Consider the following 18,009-nt stretch of genomic DNA (forward strand, 5'->3'; position numbering starts at 1 on the left):
AGTTTTGGTGGTCAAGTCCATATCTCAGATACTGTAAGCAATAGGGCTTGTATATTTGGTGTATGGAAGGACTAAGGTCTAGCTGGTAGATGTCATCTGACCTTGACCTCATTTTCATGGTTCAGTGGTCAAAGTTAAGTTTTTAAGTTTTGGTCTTTTTATCTAATATTATATGCCAAAGGTCAACTATATTTGGTGTATGAAAAATATTATGATCTTTATTTCAGTCCTGCAGGTTTTATTTGACCATGACCTCAATTTCACGGTTCATTGTACACTAAAGTTTTTGTGTTTTGGTTTATTTTTCTTAAACTATAAGTAATAGGTCAACTATATTTGTTGTATGGAAGCATTGTTAGCTGTACATGTCTGCCTGGCATGGTTCATCTGACTTTGACCTCATTTTCATGGTTCGTTGGTCTTTGTTTAGCTATCTTGGTTAATGTGTGACAGTTGGAATAAAGCTTTATACTTAGGACTATCAACATAATACCAATGATTAGTAAAGAAGGCGAGACATTTCAGTGTGTGCACTCTTCGTGCTCAATGCTTAGTTTTAGTGTTTTTGTCTTTTTCCTAAACTATAAGCAGAAGGTCAACTATATGTGTGTATGGAATGATTGTAAGGTGTATATGTCTGTATGGTAGGTATCATCTAACTGTGACATAATTTTCATGGTTCATTAGTCATGTCAAGTTTTCCTGGTGAAGTTTTTTTCTTAAATACTTTAAGCAATAAGTCAACTATATTTGTTGTATGAAAAGATTTTAAGGTGTACATGTATGTCTGGCAGAGTCATTGCCGAATATAAAGTTTTCATGGTTTGGTCTTATTTCTTGTAAACTGTTAGCAATAAGTCAACTATATTCAACGTATGGAAAGATTTTAAGGTTTTACATATAATTCTGGCTAGATTTGTCTGACCTTGACTTCATTTCTTGGATCTTGTAAAGTTATTTAGTTTATTTCACTAATCACTTGTCATAGAGAATAATAGATTGTAAGGCATATCATGTTTTTTATTTTTGAAAAGGGATGGATTCAAATTCAAATATTGACTGGAATGACTTGGGCAGGATTAACTATGGGCTCGAACGACATGAAATGATATAATTAAAAGTCTTTGTAAAATCACAAACAAGACTACGCATATGTGACCAATGTGACTTTTAAAGGATTGTTTTGTTCTTTTCTGATCATTTGGTTGCTTTTTATTAGAGATTAACGGAAAGTCTCGAATCCGACTGTTGACCCCGACTCTGACAGGTAAAATGAAGGGGGTTATCTCAAAATAAAAAAAGTACTAAATAATTATTTCTTTGAGAACAATTTAACAAGATTTGACACAAAGATTGAATTATTCAAATAAGTTGTGACTTCTGTTAACAAATCCGGCACAAGTCTCCACAATCAGTCTGGGTTTTTGTCTTGGGTGCCTCCACAAAGTACCCATCACTTTATAATTTTTAAGGTTACCAATGGCATGTTCAACAATAATTCTATATTCTGCAATGACCCAAGGGTCTATCTTGGGTCCTATTTTATTTCTCATTTATATAAATGACATAGTCAATGACATCGAATGTGATATAAAACTTTTTGCTGATGACACCTCAATTTATATAGTGGTTGATAACGAATATGAAGCGGCAGAAAAGCTAAATAAAGATATTGAGAAAATACATAACTGGTCTAAGCAATGGCTTGTCAATTTCAACCCTAACAAAACAGAAATAATGACCATTTCAAAAAGGCATCATAAACCCCACCACCCGCCAGTGTATATGAACAATAATATCATAAAAGAAGTTGAGTCGCATAAGCATTTAGTGGGTAATTATAAATGAAGATGGAAGCTGGAACAATCATGTAAAAATGATTATTGATAAGGCTATTCCTAGATTAGCATTATTTCGAAAGTTAAAGTTTAAACTTAAAAGGAAACATTTAGAAACTATTTATTTATCTTTCATACGCCCAGTCTTAGAATATGGGGACATTGTCTGGGATAACATACCTAATTATTTAAAAACATCTCTGGAAAACTTACAACTAGAAGCAGCAAGAATCGTTACAGGTGGTACTAAGGTAACATCGAGACAGTTGCTGTACGATGAAACCGGTTGGGAAACTCTCCAGTCTCGGCGTGATAAACATAAGTTATTAAAATTTCATCAAATGTTTCACGGAGATTGTCCTGATTATCTTTCTGTTTTAGTTCCAAATCAGAGACTAGATCTACACGACCACAGGACTAGGGGGTCTTCAAATTTACAAACTGTATTATGCAGAACAAGCTATTATCAAAAGTCATTTCTACCAGTCGTAGTAAACCTTTGGAACAATATTCCTGACGACATTCGTCTAAACCAATCAAAATCGGGTTTTAAAACTTATCTTTCTCAAAATATTAATAAAATACCATTATATTTTCACTTCGGCTGTAGAAGAGAACAGATATGCTTAGCAAGACTAAGACTCCAGAGTAGTGTTCTAAGGGACCATCTATTTAAAAAAAATCTAATCGAGAACTCACTGTGTTCCTGTGGTCGAGTAGAAACTACCTCTCATTATTTCTTCAAATGTCCAAAATATAATGAAATTCGAAGGGATACTATCGGGACGATCTCTTGTTCTAATCTTAAGATTATTTTATATGGGGATAGTCTAAAAGCTGACGAGGACAATATGCAAATATTTCATAAAGTTTCTGAATACATTAATAAAACAAAACGTTTTGAAAGTTAATCTAGTATATGTATATAGATATTATATATTTAGACTTTTTTTTTTAAATATGATGTAAAATCGAGTGGATGACCCGGTGTAGTTGATTGTGGTCGGACGTGTGTGTTGGTTCCAGTGACTGTCTAGAAAAGTAAATAAGAGTTGACTGTTTCTTGTTTTTTTATTTTTTTATTTTTTTTTTCTTCTCACTTTTTATTTTTTTCCTTTATTTTATTTGTTGTATTTTTTTTATTTTTTGTGTGTGTATGTTTATTTATTCAATGTATCATATGCTACCATAAAATGAATATACTGTTGGCACGTAATATTGTATGTTAAATAGATGTTTTTTGTTTTTTTTAGGGAGACGGATTTATAAAAGTTTTTCCAAACTTGTTTCCGAATCCCATATTTGTACTTTATGTAACATTGTAATATTTGTCTTGAAATTGTTTATTAATAAATATTGTTTAAACTAATATGTTGTCGCGGAAATGGCGTAATGAAGGGATGCCTATTAGGAAAGTTTTTATCTCCGAACAACACACATTCTTCCGTAAAATTTAGCAGTTCATTGGCGTAAATTTGTTTGCCTAAAAATTCGTTTTCAACATAGCAAAAGCTTTCACTACAAAAAATGCTGATATCATCCGGGAAACCGTGGATGCATACCCTGTCAGATTCAGCGGAAGAGTTAGAAGAAGCCCGAGTTGAAGCAAATATAGAAGCGCTAAATGCAGTCGTCATAGTTGACAAAGAACCATCTCTTGAAAATGAAGCTGGATCTTCACAAACACCAACGAAACACAAGCGAAAGACCGTTGATGCACATCATCTGCGAAAACCAGATGGCATATAACCGATTTATTACAAAAAAAAAAAAAAAAAAAAGTGATCGGAGTAAGTTCTTCTGAGTACGATTCCGATTGATTGTAGATTAAGAAAAAAATTAAATTATTTCCTTCATTTTTTTTAATTTATATATGATATAGTTTAAACATTCACAAATCTTATTCACTGTTTCTTCGTTCAAAGGTATTTGTGAGTTATAGTCTGCTCACTTGACATCTGTAGTTTTTTCCGTCATCTTTTGCGACTGGAAAACATAACGACTTTTTGCTTTACATTTCAAAAGGTAACGGTCTGCTGCGCAGTAAAATATTCCGTAACGCAATATTATTGTGACTCAGAGCGGACCATGCTCTTAAACTAGAGGCCATAAAGAGCCTGTGTCGCTCACCTGATTCAACTTGGGTTTTTGAAATCATATAAAAAGATAAAATTTGGATACCAAGTAACAACACTTGGCCAGCACCTCATTAAGAAAGGAACATTTATGCTATGTTTGACTTCATTCAATTCAGTGGTTCTCTAAAAGAAGATATTTGTATGTATTTCCAATTGGGTCATATGTTAAACTAAGTCCCCTGCTGGAAGCCACATTGGTTGATGGATTGGCTACAACACTTGGTCAGGATGTCATAAGGAACATTCATGCTATGTTTGACTTCATTCCATTTAGTGGTTCTCTAAAAGAAGACATTTGTATGTATTTCCCATTGGGTCCTATGTTAAACTATAAGTCACCCGCTGGCAAGCATCTTGAATAATGGATCGGCTACAAAGTAACAACACTTGGTCAGCACCTCATAAGGAACATTCATGCCATGTTTGGTTTTTTTCCATTCAGTGGTTCTCTTAAAGAAGTCATTTGTATGCATTTCCCATAGGGTCCTATGTTAAACTAAGTCCTCCGCTGGCGGCCATCTTGGCTGATGGATCTACTACAAAGTAACAATACTTGGTCAGTACCGTATAAGGAACATTCATGTCATGTTTGGTTTCATTCCATTCATGCCATGTTTGGTTTCATTCCATTCAGCGGTTTTCTAAAAGAAGTCATTTGTTTTTATTTCCCATAGGGTCCTATGGGGTAAAAACAAATACCTCTCTAGTGATAGTTGACGCAAAAATATTTGAAAATCTTCAGCTTCTTAAAACAAACGAAGGGATTATAACCAAAAACTGGACATATAAAATAAAGAGTTCAGTACGGAAGTACTTGATTTGTGCTTGTGATACCATCGGGAACTAAGACTCCTTCAGTAGAGGTATTAACCTAGTGGAAGTTCTGATATTAATGGTACCAAGTGTTCTAATTTGTTAACAATTGCAACCTTCATATTGTGGTAGTCGATTATTTATTAATGTTTAATTTAAAACACATGGAACAAACGCATCGTCAAATACTTATTATAAATCAATTCTACATGAATTAAATTTTATTAATTCATAACACGTTAAAAATAAATAACATAAAATCATCAAAGCCTATTAAAATTTGCATATATTTTCTAAACATGTCAAACAAGTAAAATTTAATACTAATTATTTATCATTTGGGATGCACTTTCCGAAAAATGATTTTGCCATGCAGTCACGAAAAACATGAAATACACAATAGTAAATATCTATGGTTATGATTTATACATTTATATATATAATACATATCACTACAATCTTAATTAGTTGGAAATTTTAATGTCATCGATTAAAATTTAGGCACGCTAATAAGCAATGTAGAATAACTTTATCTTCATTTGAAATATGCCACGTAGGCACTCAAAACGCAGAAACTATTTACAATAATAATATGCGGATGCATACAATCTCCTGGCCAATGGATTAAAAACGAATATTATGCTCCATCCTCATCAGTGGGTGTTAGTGGGTGGTATCATTAATGTTGTTTGTAATCATTAGTGTCATTGTTTGATTGTTTTTCGCTTGTCAGTTTTATAAACTGAAAATATGTTTTAGGGGAGGGGCTAGTCTGTGCTTCATCTACCAAACATCGGCGTTAATACCATACATTAGTTTCCATTTTTTGCAATTATAAGATTTACTTTAAAAGTGTCGCCCATTGAAAAAGACAGATGACGCACAAATATGAAATTTCAAATGAACAAATTCTTTCAGTTCTATCTCCGTCTTAAACAACAGTCACCTGCAAAAACCAAAATATAATCAATTGAAAAAGAACTCTTGTATGCATGATTGAAAACTATTTTTAATTTTGGATTGTAACTTAATAGAGGTGAAACAAAAAGAAATAATTAAACTCATAAGTCGGAAACAACCTGATATCTCTATGACAACGAAAAACAAACAAAAAACAAACAACAGTTAAGAAAACTAAAATACAAAAATCGATACTGAGCAACATAAAACCAACAACAACAAAAACAACCGGGGTTAATCTAAGGAGATTTTGATGTTTAAGCAGATATAGCACCATATGTGACCACCCCAATTTGTTTTTTACCCTTTTTATTTTTTTTGTATTTCCCTTATTTTCAGTCTTCCTTATTCTGTTTCTTACAAGCATTGAGATGATTTCAAAAAGTTTCAACTGGTGCTTGTTTATAAAGTAGATGCATGGTATACCGCCATTTTTGATTGAATAATTTCAGTACACAATAGGTCCAGTTTTTTGCCCAAATCTGCAAATTTGGAGACAAATATGCAAGTTATCGGCCACACTGTTTAGTTTTATAAAAACAAATAAGTGATGTATTGCATTGTTGAAATTATTTAAACAAATACCAAAGATTTGTGTTTCAGAATCAATTTTTCAACTAAGCTATTTAAGGGCCGAAAACACATTTAGTTAAAAAATAATATACTTGAATGACGAAAATTTTTACTTGTAGCAATTTTTTTTAAAAATTTTCTTAAAACATATTATAAAACCTATCTTCCCATATTTTATTTTGAAATTCAATCTCTTAGAATGAATGTTCTCTATGGGGGAATGGTATAGGTAGTTCATTGCTAGCCTTTCAAAGTATACACTCGATATATTTGGAGCGTCTGACTCTTGTTAAACTACCTATTTGATGATGTTTTTAATGGTGGCAAAAATTATTCAAAAAATATAATCTTACCTATGAATATCCCGAGTAATATTTTGAAAATCTGAATTTGAGGCAATAAAAGTGTACCGTTGTAATGTTTGAAAAAAACCCGAGTACATGGATATGAAATAAAAATAATGACAGTAACACTTACAGAATTCTTTATTCATATTCTTGCAATGTTAGAAAGTATATAAAATAACAACATTACAAACTTAATCCCAAAATTGTATTCTATTTTAAGAAATGTATCTGTGACGTAACTTTTTGTTGCGTTGATACATTCGTGTGACGCACAGTTCATAAATCTATTGTGGTATACTGTATGAGAAAGTTGTCCGTTAATATTTTGTGGTTAACATATTGAAATGTACTATTATGTTATATATTTATGCATTTCTCTGTCCTGTGTCAAGTCAGAAACATGACAGTTGTTTTTCAATAAGTTAGTTCATATGTGTGATTGCGTTTGTTTTTGTAGCAGTTCAGTGTTTCTTTTATTCTGTTGTTTTCCTTTTTTAGTTGATATGTTTCCCTCGGTTTTGGTTTGTGACCCGGATTTGATTTCACTTAACAGTGTTATGACTATTGAACAGCCTTATACTACCGTTGCCTTTATTTGATATTTCACAAATAATTCAGAAGACACAAAGCCAATAAAACATTAATGAAGCCATTAAAGGACCCTTCAAAGGAGCTAGAAGACTATAACAATCAATAACTTACAAAACCAAAGGACATTCACATCAACAATTATAAGTAATAATAAGAAACAACACGAACTCCACTAAAAACTGGGAGTGAAATCAGGTGTTCCGGACGGGTATGCATTTCCTGCACCGTTTATGGCACCCGTCGTGTTATTTTTTCGTTCAAAGTTATCTTTTTTTTACGCAAATATATCATATGATGGCCATTTTGTTTTCTCTGTCTGTTATGAGGTGAAAAAATGGCAGCTACTTAATTGTCGTAGTTTACCGATTGTCAGCTTATAGTAATCAACAAAAAAAGCATGGATATTGAGTACGTGTTCAACATTTACAATCAGATAATTTTTTATTTTAATGACAGATCCACATAATCCATGCGTATTGGGATCACCGGATTTTTACGAGGAGGGTCACGCTAAGGTCACTTTGCATACGGAAAATATGTCGACGAGTTGATTCCTGGAAGCAATCAGATAAAAAAAGATAAACTTCTTCTAAATGTGGACGAATTAAAGAATTTTCATCAGAAAAAAGTATATGTACATAAGTCTTACATGTTTTATTACTATCCATTTGGTTATAAAATAACCATCTGCATAATTTTTTTTCAAATTTAGGTTTCATATGAATTTAACAATGTGGAAATATTGATATGTGATATGACATTTAACATTTAGTTAACTTCACATTCACAAATGTTCAAAGTTCATCCGGTTCCACATGTGATCTATAGTTCATAGATGCAGATTTATACACGAATTTAAGTGTCCAAATATTGTCAAAATCAATACATGGAAAAATCCCCATAACTGTAGTTGAGCTACATGGATACGAGTAATGATCAAGCAACTACACTTTAAACGGAAGAGAACATGTAAAACAGAATCACCGGAGCATCTCATATCACCCCAGTTTTTGGTGAGGTTTGTGTTGCTCATTTTTTTATATTTCGATACTATTGTTTGCTTGTTTGTCTTTTTTCATTTATAGTCATGGCGTTGTCAGTTTATTTTCGACTTATGAGTTTGGATGTCCCTTTGGTAATTTTGCATCTCCTTCACTCCTGATAGGGTCCGATAAAAGAAGAAATATTATCCTAAACCTTCAGAGCAAATATTTGACTGACTATGTTCACACATTGTCATGAGAAGACGACATGATTCAACACGTTTCACTGCGATATTTCAAGTCTATAATATATACTACTGGGAATATGATGATGATCTTGTACCCCAATAAGATTTCGGATAAAACAGTCACGAAATACATTTCCTTTATTTGCACATATAACATAAAAAATCATTTATGAACAGTAGCATATTTAAAGATGTAAGGCAAAATCTAACATATTTAATAAGATTATCAGGAATATACATCCGTTTGAACTAATACATTAATGAACAATTATACAATTCTTTTAAAGATCCAAAATATAGACCATTTTATTTTTTTTAGATGTTCATAGAATATTGAACTTTTCTTTTTTTTTTAAAACTTTTTTGCTGATATGATTTTTTTTTATCAAAAAAATAATATTTCTAATAACATGATATTTATCTTCACCACTTTTATCCTAGCTGTTTGTAAAGTAGCTTAAATAAAATAATATAAATAAAAAAACCAAGTCACTTCACTTAAATTTTGATTTAATATTTTGCAGTACTATTAAAAAAATCGATCGTTCCGGAGGTAGTGTAAAACTAGTAAATATAAAAATATCAACACATTTGTAGATTAACAAACAATGAAGTGTTATATACATTTTTAAGAAATGAAATAAAAATGTAAAACAATGTAGGTTACGGAAGCATTAATATAATAGTATTAAACACCAATTGTTCAGAGAACAATTGAAAGTCTTTCCACACCAAAGAAAGTTGGATAAGAAGGTGGTTTCTTCATACTGATGCGATAAATAATGGTTTAATTATCTTTTTGAGTGATATAAGGGAGATAATATGCTACTTCCGGTGAAATGAATGTCACATCCGGTCTCATATGATAGCTTCTTTCACACTGATTCCAAAAATATATAGTTTCTATATACTTTTGTATGTAGAATGGGAGATAATTGGCCACTTCCGGTTTGTTGGAAGTCATTTTTAGTCTTCAGTAATCTGTTCATGTATCTATATGAGAAAATATATGGTTTCTGAGTACTTTTATGTGAAACAATTGCAATAAAAGCTACTTCCGGTTTTCTCAAGGTCACTTCCGGTAGCCATTTTTCAAGGTCATTTGTCACTTAACCTTTTGTATAAGGTCAAATGTCTTTATAATGAACTTAATTGAAGTTATAATCAAATAACCTCATATCAAGGCATTACAGGGGCATCAACTCCTATAAAATGCCATTTCATTGTATAAGACTAAATGTAGCATATCTTCATTACAATAAAGCTGACATTTTGCACTTGTTCTTTTATATGTATCTCTCAAAGTGTCAGAGAATAGGCAAAAACAAGCAAAAGTCACAATTGAGAACTTGACCTTGACCTTTGACCTTGACCTCATTTTCTAAGTTAGGACCTAGGGAACTCAAATAAAAATATTCCGGGGTAATACGCTTAACTGTTTATGAGCTAAAAACACATACCGACAAATTTATTTTGTAAAGGTAGATAACTCCTATAAAATTTCATCGTATCGCTTCGATCCAAATTAGCCAAAAATTACTGAGGATGTAACGAACAATTTGTAAAAAGAATTTTGTCGATATCTTTTTTTGTTACGAAGGAGATGCACACAGATGATTAACAGTGAATAGGGAGATAACTCTTACAAAGAAAATGGTTCGTCTTAGCAGGGTGAAATTTAAAAGCGCTTAAACTATACGATACAATATGATAAATATCTAAGCGACATATTGCGAAACAAACATTTATCGCAAGAACAAAATTTGGCGGAAAAAAAAAAAAATAATAATCAGAAGAAAAACAATAAGTCTTTCCACAGAAAAGTGGAAAGACTTAATTAGTAACTTATCAATAACATTACGCAATATAAGAGAAAAATGACCCTTTAAATGGTACCCTTCAATAATTATTATTCGACTTCTCCAATATTCTATACATCAAACGTAGCAAGCTAAATCACCTTACACGTTAAACATTGTAATGTCAACTTCCTTTTTTCAGGTTAAAACTATTTATATTCATATGCATAATAAAAATATCCGTATACAGCTTTAAAATCATTAAATATTTGGAACTTAATTTAAACAAAATGTAACATCCGGTTAGAAATGATACATTGAAATTTAAAGTGTATGTTCATTTTGCACGTTTACTCAAATAAATTGTTTGTACAAAAGCTATATAAGGAAAGACGGTAAACAGGGAGATAACTCCCAAAATAGAAACATATCCTGTTGAAATTGGTGAGTTTCAAAAGCGCAACAATTTCCTTTGCCTAATAACTTTACGGCATATTAAAAAAAATTCCGAAGCAAAAGTGGCTGGAAAATAATAATCAGAACAAAAGCAATCGGTCTTTTCAAGGAAAACATAAATGTAAATGTACAAAAAATTTACAACAATAGACGACACACGACAATGTTTGCCTACTCACATCGAAAGTGGAAATACTAATAGTAATAGGCTTATTTCAAAGTAAAATTCGAATAGCTCTATGAAAACGCACATTAAAAACTGCATTTCACACTATTTATAAAACTGTGATAAAATGATTGAATCAATACTCATTTAATACCACAGGTCGTATTACTCATAAAGAGTAGGTCTCAAATAATTTATTTTCTGTAAGAAGTAAAGTAAAAAAGAGGATGGTTATGTGGTCGCAGCATAAGAAACATCAAATGGTCATTTGTGAAACAGGTGTTCCATAACATTCAACCAATTTCAATTTAAATTATAGAGATCAATTTAGCTATATTATTATTTAAGTTTGGAAATATATCATGATCTTGGAAATTTGCATGTAATATGCTGAAATAATGCATCTTACATCAAAAACTGTATAGCGCAGTTTAAAATCATTTATGCTTGTAGTCTGGATCTACCATCATACTACGAAAACACAAATCTTCGAAGAGAAAAGTATTTATGACTTTTATCAGGTTTATATAAATGTCTACAGATGTACAGAAAACCATCTTTCCAAAAGAAAATGTATTTCCGTAAAAAGAGAAAAGTAATGTAAATAAGATTTTTGTTTTTGTTTAGAATTGACACCAAATGTAAAAAATCTTTCAAGCTTTTCTTTTAATAATATGGTTTGTACTATGACTAGCAGTATACACTCATTTGAATTCATACATTAATGAAAAATTATACAATATTTTAAAAAATCAAAATATAAAAAGACTATTTTATTTTAAATGCTCATAACAAAAGATTTTGTTTGTAAAGTATACGATATTGATTGAAACTTGAAATTTTCTTTACAATCAAAAGATGTTTCCCTCATATGATATTTTTGATTCAAAAATAAAATCAATTATAACATGACATTAATTTCCACATCATTTTTCCTAGATGTTTGTGATGTAGCTCAAATACAATGTCAAACTAAATAAGACCAAGTCACTTGACTTGCATTTTTATGTATTTTTTGGCAGTATTATTAAGGATCGATCGTTTTAGATGTTGGTAAACCATTAATGTGTTTTGGACGCACAAACATACACTGACATATATAAAGAAATATTTACATGTGTAGGTTAAAATATAATAAAGTGTTATATATAACTCGTCTAAACATCAACCAAACAATGTTAGATCTGTAAATTTGCTTTCGCAAATTTATGGTTCTTCCCTCGCCGGGATTCGAACCCATGCTACTGTGATATCGTGACACCAAATCGCCTGCACTACAGCCGTGTTAGTGTTATATATATATATATATCTTAAAAATGAAACACAATGTAAAACATTTCAGGTTACGGTAGCAGGAATATCAAAGTATCAGTATTAAACTTATCATTAACAGGACACAATGCAAGAGAAAAATGACGATTTCAATGGGACCCTTCATTAAATAGTATTCGACTTATGCAATATTCTATACATCAAACGAAGCAAGCTAAATAGCCCTTCCGCCTTACTTACTGAAAAAAGTATATTTTTGCATGCCTTATAAAAGCCCGAAGTCGAATTTAGTTATTTGTCCTCGGTGGGCCAACATTGATTTTTTTTAAATTTAATATTCAAATACTTTAATCGAAGCTACTATTCTACTAAACCTATCAATTGAAAACACTAAATAAAATATGTGATGATAAAATCATTACATATCACATACTAAATGTTGCCTTGGTTTCTGCTCTCGACTGATATCAGCCCTCTGGATTGATAAATATATATTGAAAAAATCAAATTTACATTAAAGATATTTTAGTCCCAGTTGTGCTATTTTTGTTGATACTGAAAATAACAAGTTTTCATTTTACAACTCAGATATAACTAAAAATATTTTATATTAATCCAACTATATAATCATATGCCACATACAAAAGCCATTTCTACCTCAAACAAACAAACAACATACAAAAATCTACAAGTAGAGAAACAAATGAAAAATAAAAAAGGAAAACAATCCATCCAAAGACAGTGTTCGAGTTCAGTCTATAGTAAAAATTATGTTTCATCATCATATTGAATAATTAAGTTTGGTAATTTTCCTTCGGAAGATTCATCTATGATCGATTTTTAAAATACTGTTTAATTATGAACTAGCAAAGCTAATGATAACGTGACTAAATCATATATATCAATCATATTAGATGTATATACAAATTTTTTCTTGATACATTTTGTAACCATATAACAGCAATTGAATCTACGCATTTAACATTTTACTTATTTGAAAGAAAAAAAACAAAAATACAAATCTTTGGTTATTGATATTATTTAACATGTTAAATTTCAAAACTGAACCTATACAGGATAAACCGATAGCCGAAACTAATACTTTCTTCGACGGTTTAATTGAAAACATATTTGTTTTGTTTGGTTGATTGATACTTAACATATAAACTTTATCAAAAAGGGAACTTAAAGTTCACTCTTACTGGTCGGTTTATTTTTGTACTAATGTAAAGTAGAATTAATATATAATAATATAAAAACAAAAGGCTGAAAACAATATCTATGTTCAAGTTCTTTAAACATAATTTAAAAATATATTGATTGTGTTGTGTCATTCAAAATACTACATAACAGTCTGTTATAGCATCTCATCTATCCAAGTAAAATTGAAAATAAGGTTATACTTAGACTAGAAGGTTTGGATTTTGTTTTATATTGACAGAAAGACTACTTCAAAATCAGATAAAACAAAACAGCGCGATGATTTCAGGTTACCCACAGCTAACTTTCTATTCTCCTGCAGAAAAACTGTACTTCTTAGTGAGATACTGACTTATCTCAATTTAAATAATTTACGAGTAAAATATTCACATTATTTGGGATTCATTGAAAGGGTTATGCCCTTGATGTGAAATCTTTTGCAGCAAGGATTTGAAGAAAATAAGTACCTGGAGTCCTGTCTACCCATTCGATCTCAATTTGTGAAGTTGCATGTAAAATTAATTTTATTGTTTTTTTTTCTAAATAGATTCACTTTATTTCATAATCGATAATTTATATCTGTCTTTAAATTCTCAACAAAAAAAACACTAAGTTAATGAAAAGAGTTTATTACTTTTATTTCAAATGCTATCTTTATCAAGGACTCTTTTCCTTGAATTAGTCATCTAGAAATAACACCCAAGACAGGCAGTTTTCCCGTTGTAACATTTACTATAAAATCTCCACCCCGCTTCAATGTGATGTGGTATGTCTGTCACAACGTCTGATCCAAACCAGAGAAGTTCACACCTAAAATGTATACAATGGACTGCTGTTTTAAAAAAATTATTTGCAATTTGATTTTGATAAAATTGAGCTCTAAAGGAAATTTCAAACTATTGGAAAACAACTATCATATTCCTGACTAAGGTAATTACTTATGTATCACATAGTAGATTAAATCTGCTTTTAACACTTTCACTTGTAATAATCATGCCAACAAAGAATACAAAATTATACGCATGCAGTCACCTTATTGAATACCAAAAAGGTGCTTCAAATACACAGAAAACTATTTATGAGCCTTGTTAACATTATTTTCTGTAACAAATGTAGTGTATTGTAAGGATGTACTGAGTTGAGGTTTTGGAATTTGTGTCAAATGTTCAGACTCCTCGGTTTTTTCTCCTACAATACTGGGTTAAATATTTTGTGTAATAACACCCACTTATCTTTTCATATAAGACTTAAATAAATGGCTCATATAAGGTCATAATCAAGAATTAAAGCTGATTCTTGATATCCTTTTTTTGATTTGAGACCCAAACTTTACCAATGCAAATATAAGGTAAAAGTCCGAGTCAGCCATTTCCTGTCATATTTTAAAAATTAAAACAAATCCTTGAAAAGGAGCGACATGTCTTATCAATATTTATAGTTTAGATTTTTTCCCTTAACAGATGGTCTTTCGACTTAAAGTAACAATTTAAATTCTTGATTAAAAAAACATCCTTAAAAGATACATTACTAAATTGAGAATGGAAATGGGAAATGTGTAAAAAAGACAACAATCCGACCACAGAAGAGACAACAGCAGAAGGTCACTAACAGGTCTTCAATTACTGTATGCTTTTTCTGTATAATATTCATATTTAATTGTCACCATTGTATACCAATATGATACTATAAAAAGTATTTTATCAAGTGAGACATCGATTTAACATTAACCTGTTCGTGTTTCCTTAAGTGTGTCCGTTATTTTCTATTTTCAAAACCAAAAGAGCGGGTTTCTTGCTTCAAATAAAAGTCCAGTTTTAAAAAGTGAAGCAAACGACTAGTATAAAAATTAGTATGTTTTTCATTATTCCGAATTCACGACTTATAAACACATAAATGACCTTTAAAAACATAATATATGTAACCGAACTAAACAAATAAATGTCTTTAAAAAAGGGGGATGTAAGTGTAAAAACACAAACCTATTCATGGCGCTGTTGAAATTGTAACCCATACAAGTCTTTGACATTCCACAACTAGTAGTACATCTCATTTCTGAACATTTAATGTCATCAATAACAACCATGTCAGACTTGGTATTATCCATACTACAACTGTCAAAATATCCTGTAAAGTTGTCGAAAACTGTAAAAAAAATTGTTCTATCTATTTATTCTTATATAAATAAGACCGTTGGTTTTCACGTTTGGATGGTTTTACACTAGTAATGTTGGAGCATTTTATAGCTTTTTGTTCGGTGTGGGCCAAGGCTCCGGGTTGAAGGCCGAACTTGACCTATAATGGTTTACTTTTTTACAATTTGGATGGAAAGTTGTCTCATTGGCACCCACACAACATCAACGCAAAACTGATAAATGCATTGACTTTCGTGATTTAAACCATATATACTCCGCACGCGACATGGGCCGGTTTTATATGTATATCTGGTGATGGTTACCTATGAAATACTTTGATTATACTGTCAAATAATGATTTATCTTGACAAATCTTGTCGTGAGATTCAACTTCTTTACATCCACCATCACACCGTTCTGGTCGTTCACTTTGCGATCTCATATCACTATTTGTTTAAATTAATACCCTATCAATGTTGATAAAGGAGTAGGTCCGGTAAGACCCTTTTTTGGCCCCAAAATATGGCAGTTTTACAAAATTGTTAAAATGTAAATTTTTAGTTATTTATTGGATTGTAAAATGGTTCTGCTACATAACTATGGGATGTTTTTGACAATACAATGCACATATATTTGGTACTAGCACCATAAAGTCATGCTAAATTACTGAAATCTTAACAATTCCAGCATTTTACTTAAATTTTAGACGGTTTCATTGTAAAACGAAAGTGGCCGCATTCGTGTTCATCCAAAATATTGAAAAGGAAGTTGTATTTGATGATAATACATAACATATATAAAGGTTGAGGATGAACACGGATGCGGCCACTTCCGTTTTTGACAAAAACCATCCGAAAAGTGACATTTTTTCGCATATCTGGTAGATTTTTCATATTTGAGCTTGAATCGGATCGTTTTTAATGACATAATAATTTTAAAACTTTCACATAAATTAATCGAGACATATAAAATAGACAATTAAGTGTTTGAAAAGTGGTCAAAATCTTTCGACAGATGAAACTGAAATTTGAGGCCAAAATCGGTCCTCACCTGACCTACTCCTTTAGTATTTTTTATATTTGTTCCTCACTTTCCATTAACATTGTCTTTATTTATGATAGAATATATAGAATTGTCCTAGGTTTATTTGTTTAAAAAAAATTCGGACAAGAAGGACCAAGTAATGACCGCTCAATAACTTTTCTTTATTCAAGAATAACGAAATATGTTTGTTTTTCTATACGCAACTAACCAAAAGACGTAAGAATACACTCATCATAGATACCAGGATCAAAAGAAACGTTCCTTTTGATTGGATGATATGACGTTTTCTTTTACGTCTTCGTTAGTACAATAATACATGGATAGGAGTCTGCAGAATACCATGTCAGTCTGAATCAATTCTTTTGAACTGTCAACTACATTTTATATTGACCACCCGTTGCATTGTTTTATCTGTTGAATGCTGAATGTGCATTTGTTGTCATTAAAATAAGAAGCAAAAAAACCTGCTGAAATGAAAAACTCGTTTATAAAGATATCGCTCTGCCATTGAGGTCAAGGATTATTTCTCTCCTCCTGATTGAGTTAAAGAGTGGTATATCAACCTTTGCAAGTTCTTCATTTCTTAATACCCAAAATGAAATTAAGTTTGGAGGAAATTAACTCAGACATACTGTAGTCAGTACGCGATTTGTGAAAAATTGCCTAAAAATGCCATTGAAATCGGTATTTCTTAAACAACAAATCAGACACTAAATGTATAAACAAATCAAACTCTTGTAACCAGAATTAAGATTGATCTGCCAAATAGGTACAACCTCTCTAAATATAACTCCGTGTGATAGGACACAACGATTTTTTTAATAATTTTTTTTTAAAATTCCACAATAATCATGATAATGTCAAGATTGAAAATAATAGGAATGCTTGATTTAGTAAACATGTTTGTGAACACTTACTTTGATATTATGTGTCAATGTTCCGAACGACAAAATAAAACAAATTAAAGGTCAGCTTTCGTTCGCAGTTGCATCGTAGTATTAGAATTGTATGACAATTGCTAAAAACGAGCAAAAGTTATCATTCGATGTATCGACGGTCGAACGAAAGGAGAGATGAACTAGTAACGGACGAACGGTCTGGCACTTGTTTATTATATTTATCAAGTGTGTGTATTACCGTTAAAATATAATATAATAAGGATTTACAAATGAATAACAATGTCTCTTACCAGAATTAAGCAACATTTTTATGAGCTTGTACTGATATGGGCAAACATTTATTGGTTACTAGTGTAGCTCAATGATAAACCGATAAATTAAGTAAAATGGTGTTTCATTTCGTAATCCCCACAATGAAGTTTGGGGGAAATCATTTCAGATATATTGGAGTCAGTGCGCGATAAGGGAAAAATTGTCTAAAATATTACAGTTAAAATCTGTAACTCTGAAACAACTTATAAAAAAAGTTAATAAAAAATAAATAAATAAA

Source organism: Mytilus trossulus, chromosome 9 (assembly GCF_036588685.1).
Source record: "Mytilus trossulus isolate FHL-02 chromosome 9, PNRI_Mtr1.1.1.hap1, whole genome shotgun sequence".
NCBI lineage: Eukaryota > Metazoa > Mollusca > Bivalvia > Mytilida > Mytilidae > Mytilus > Mytilus trossulus.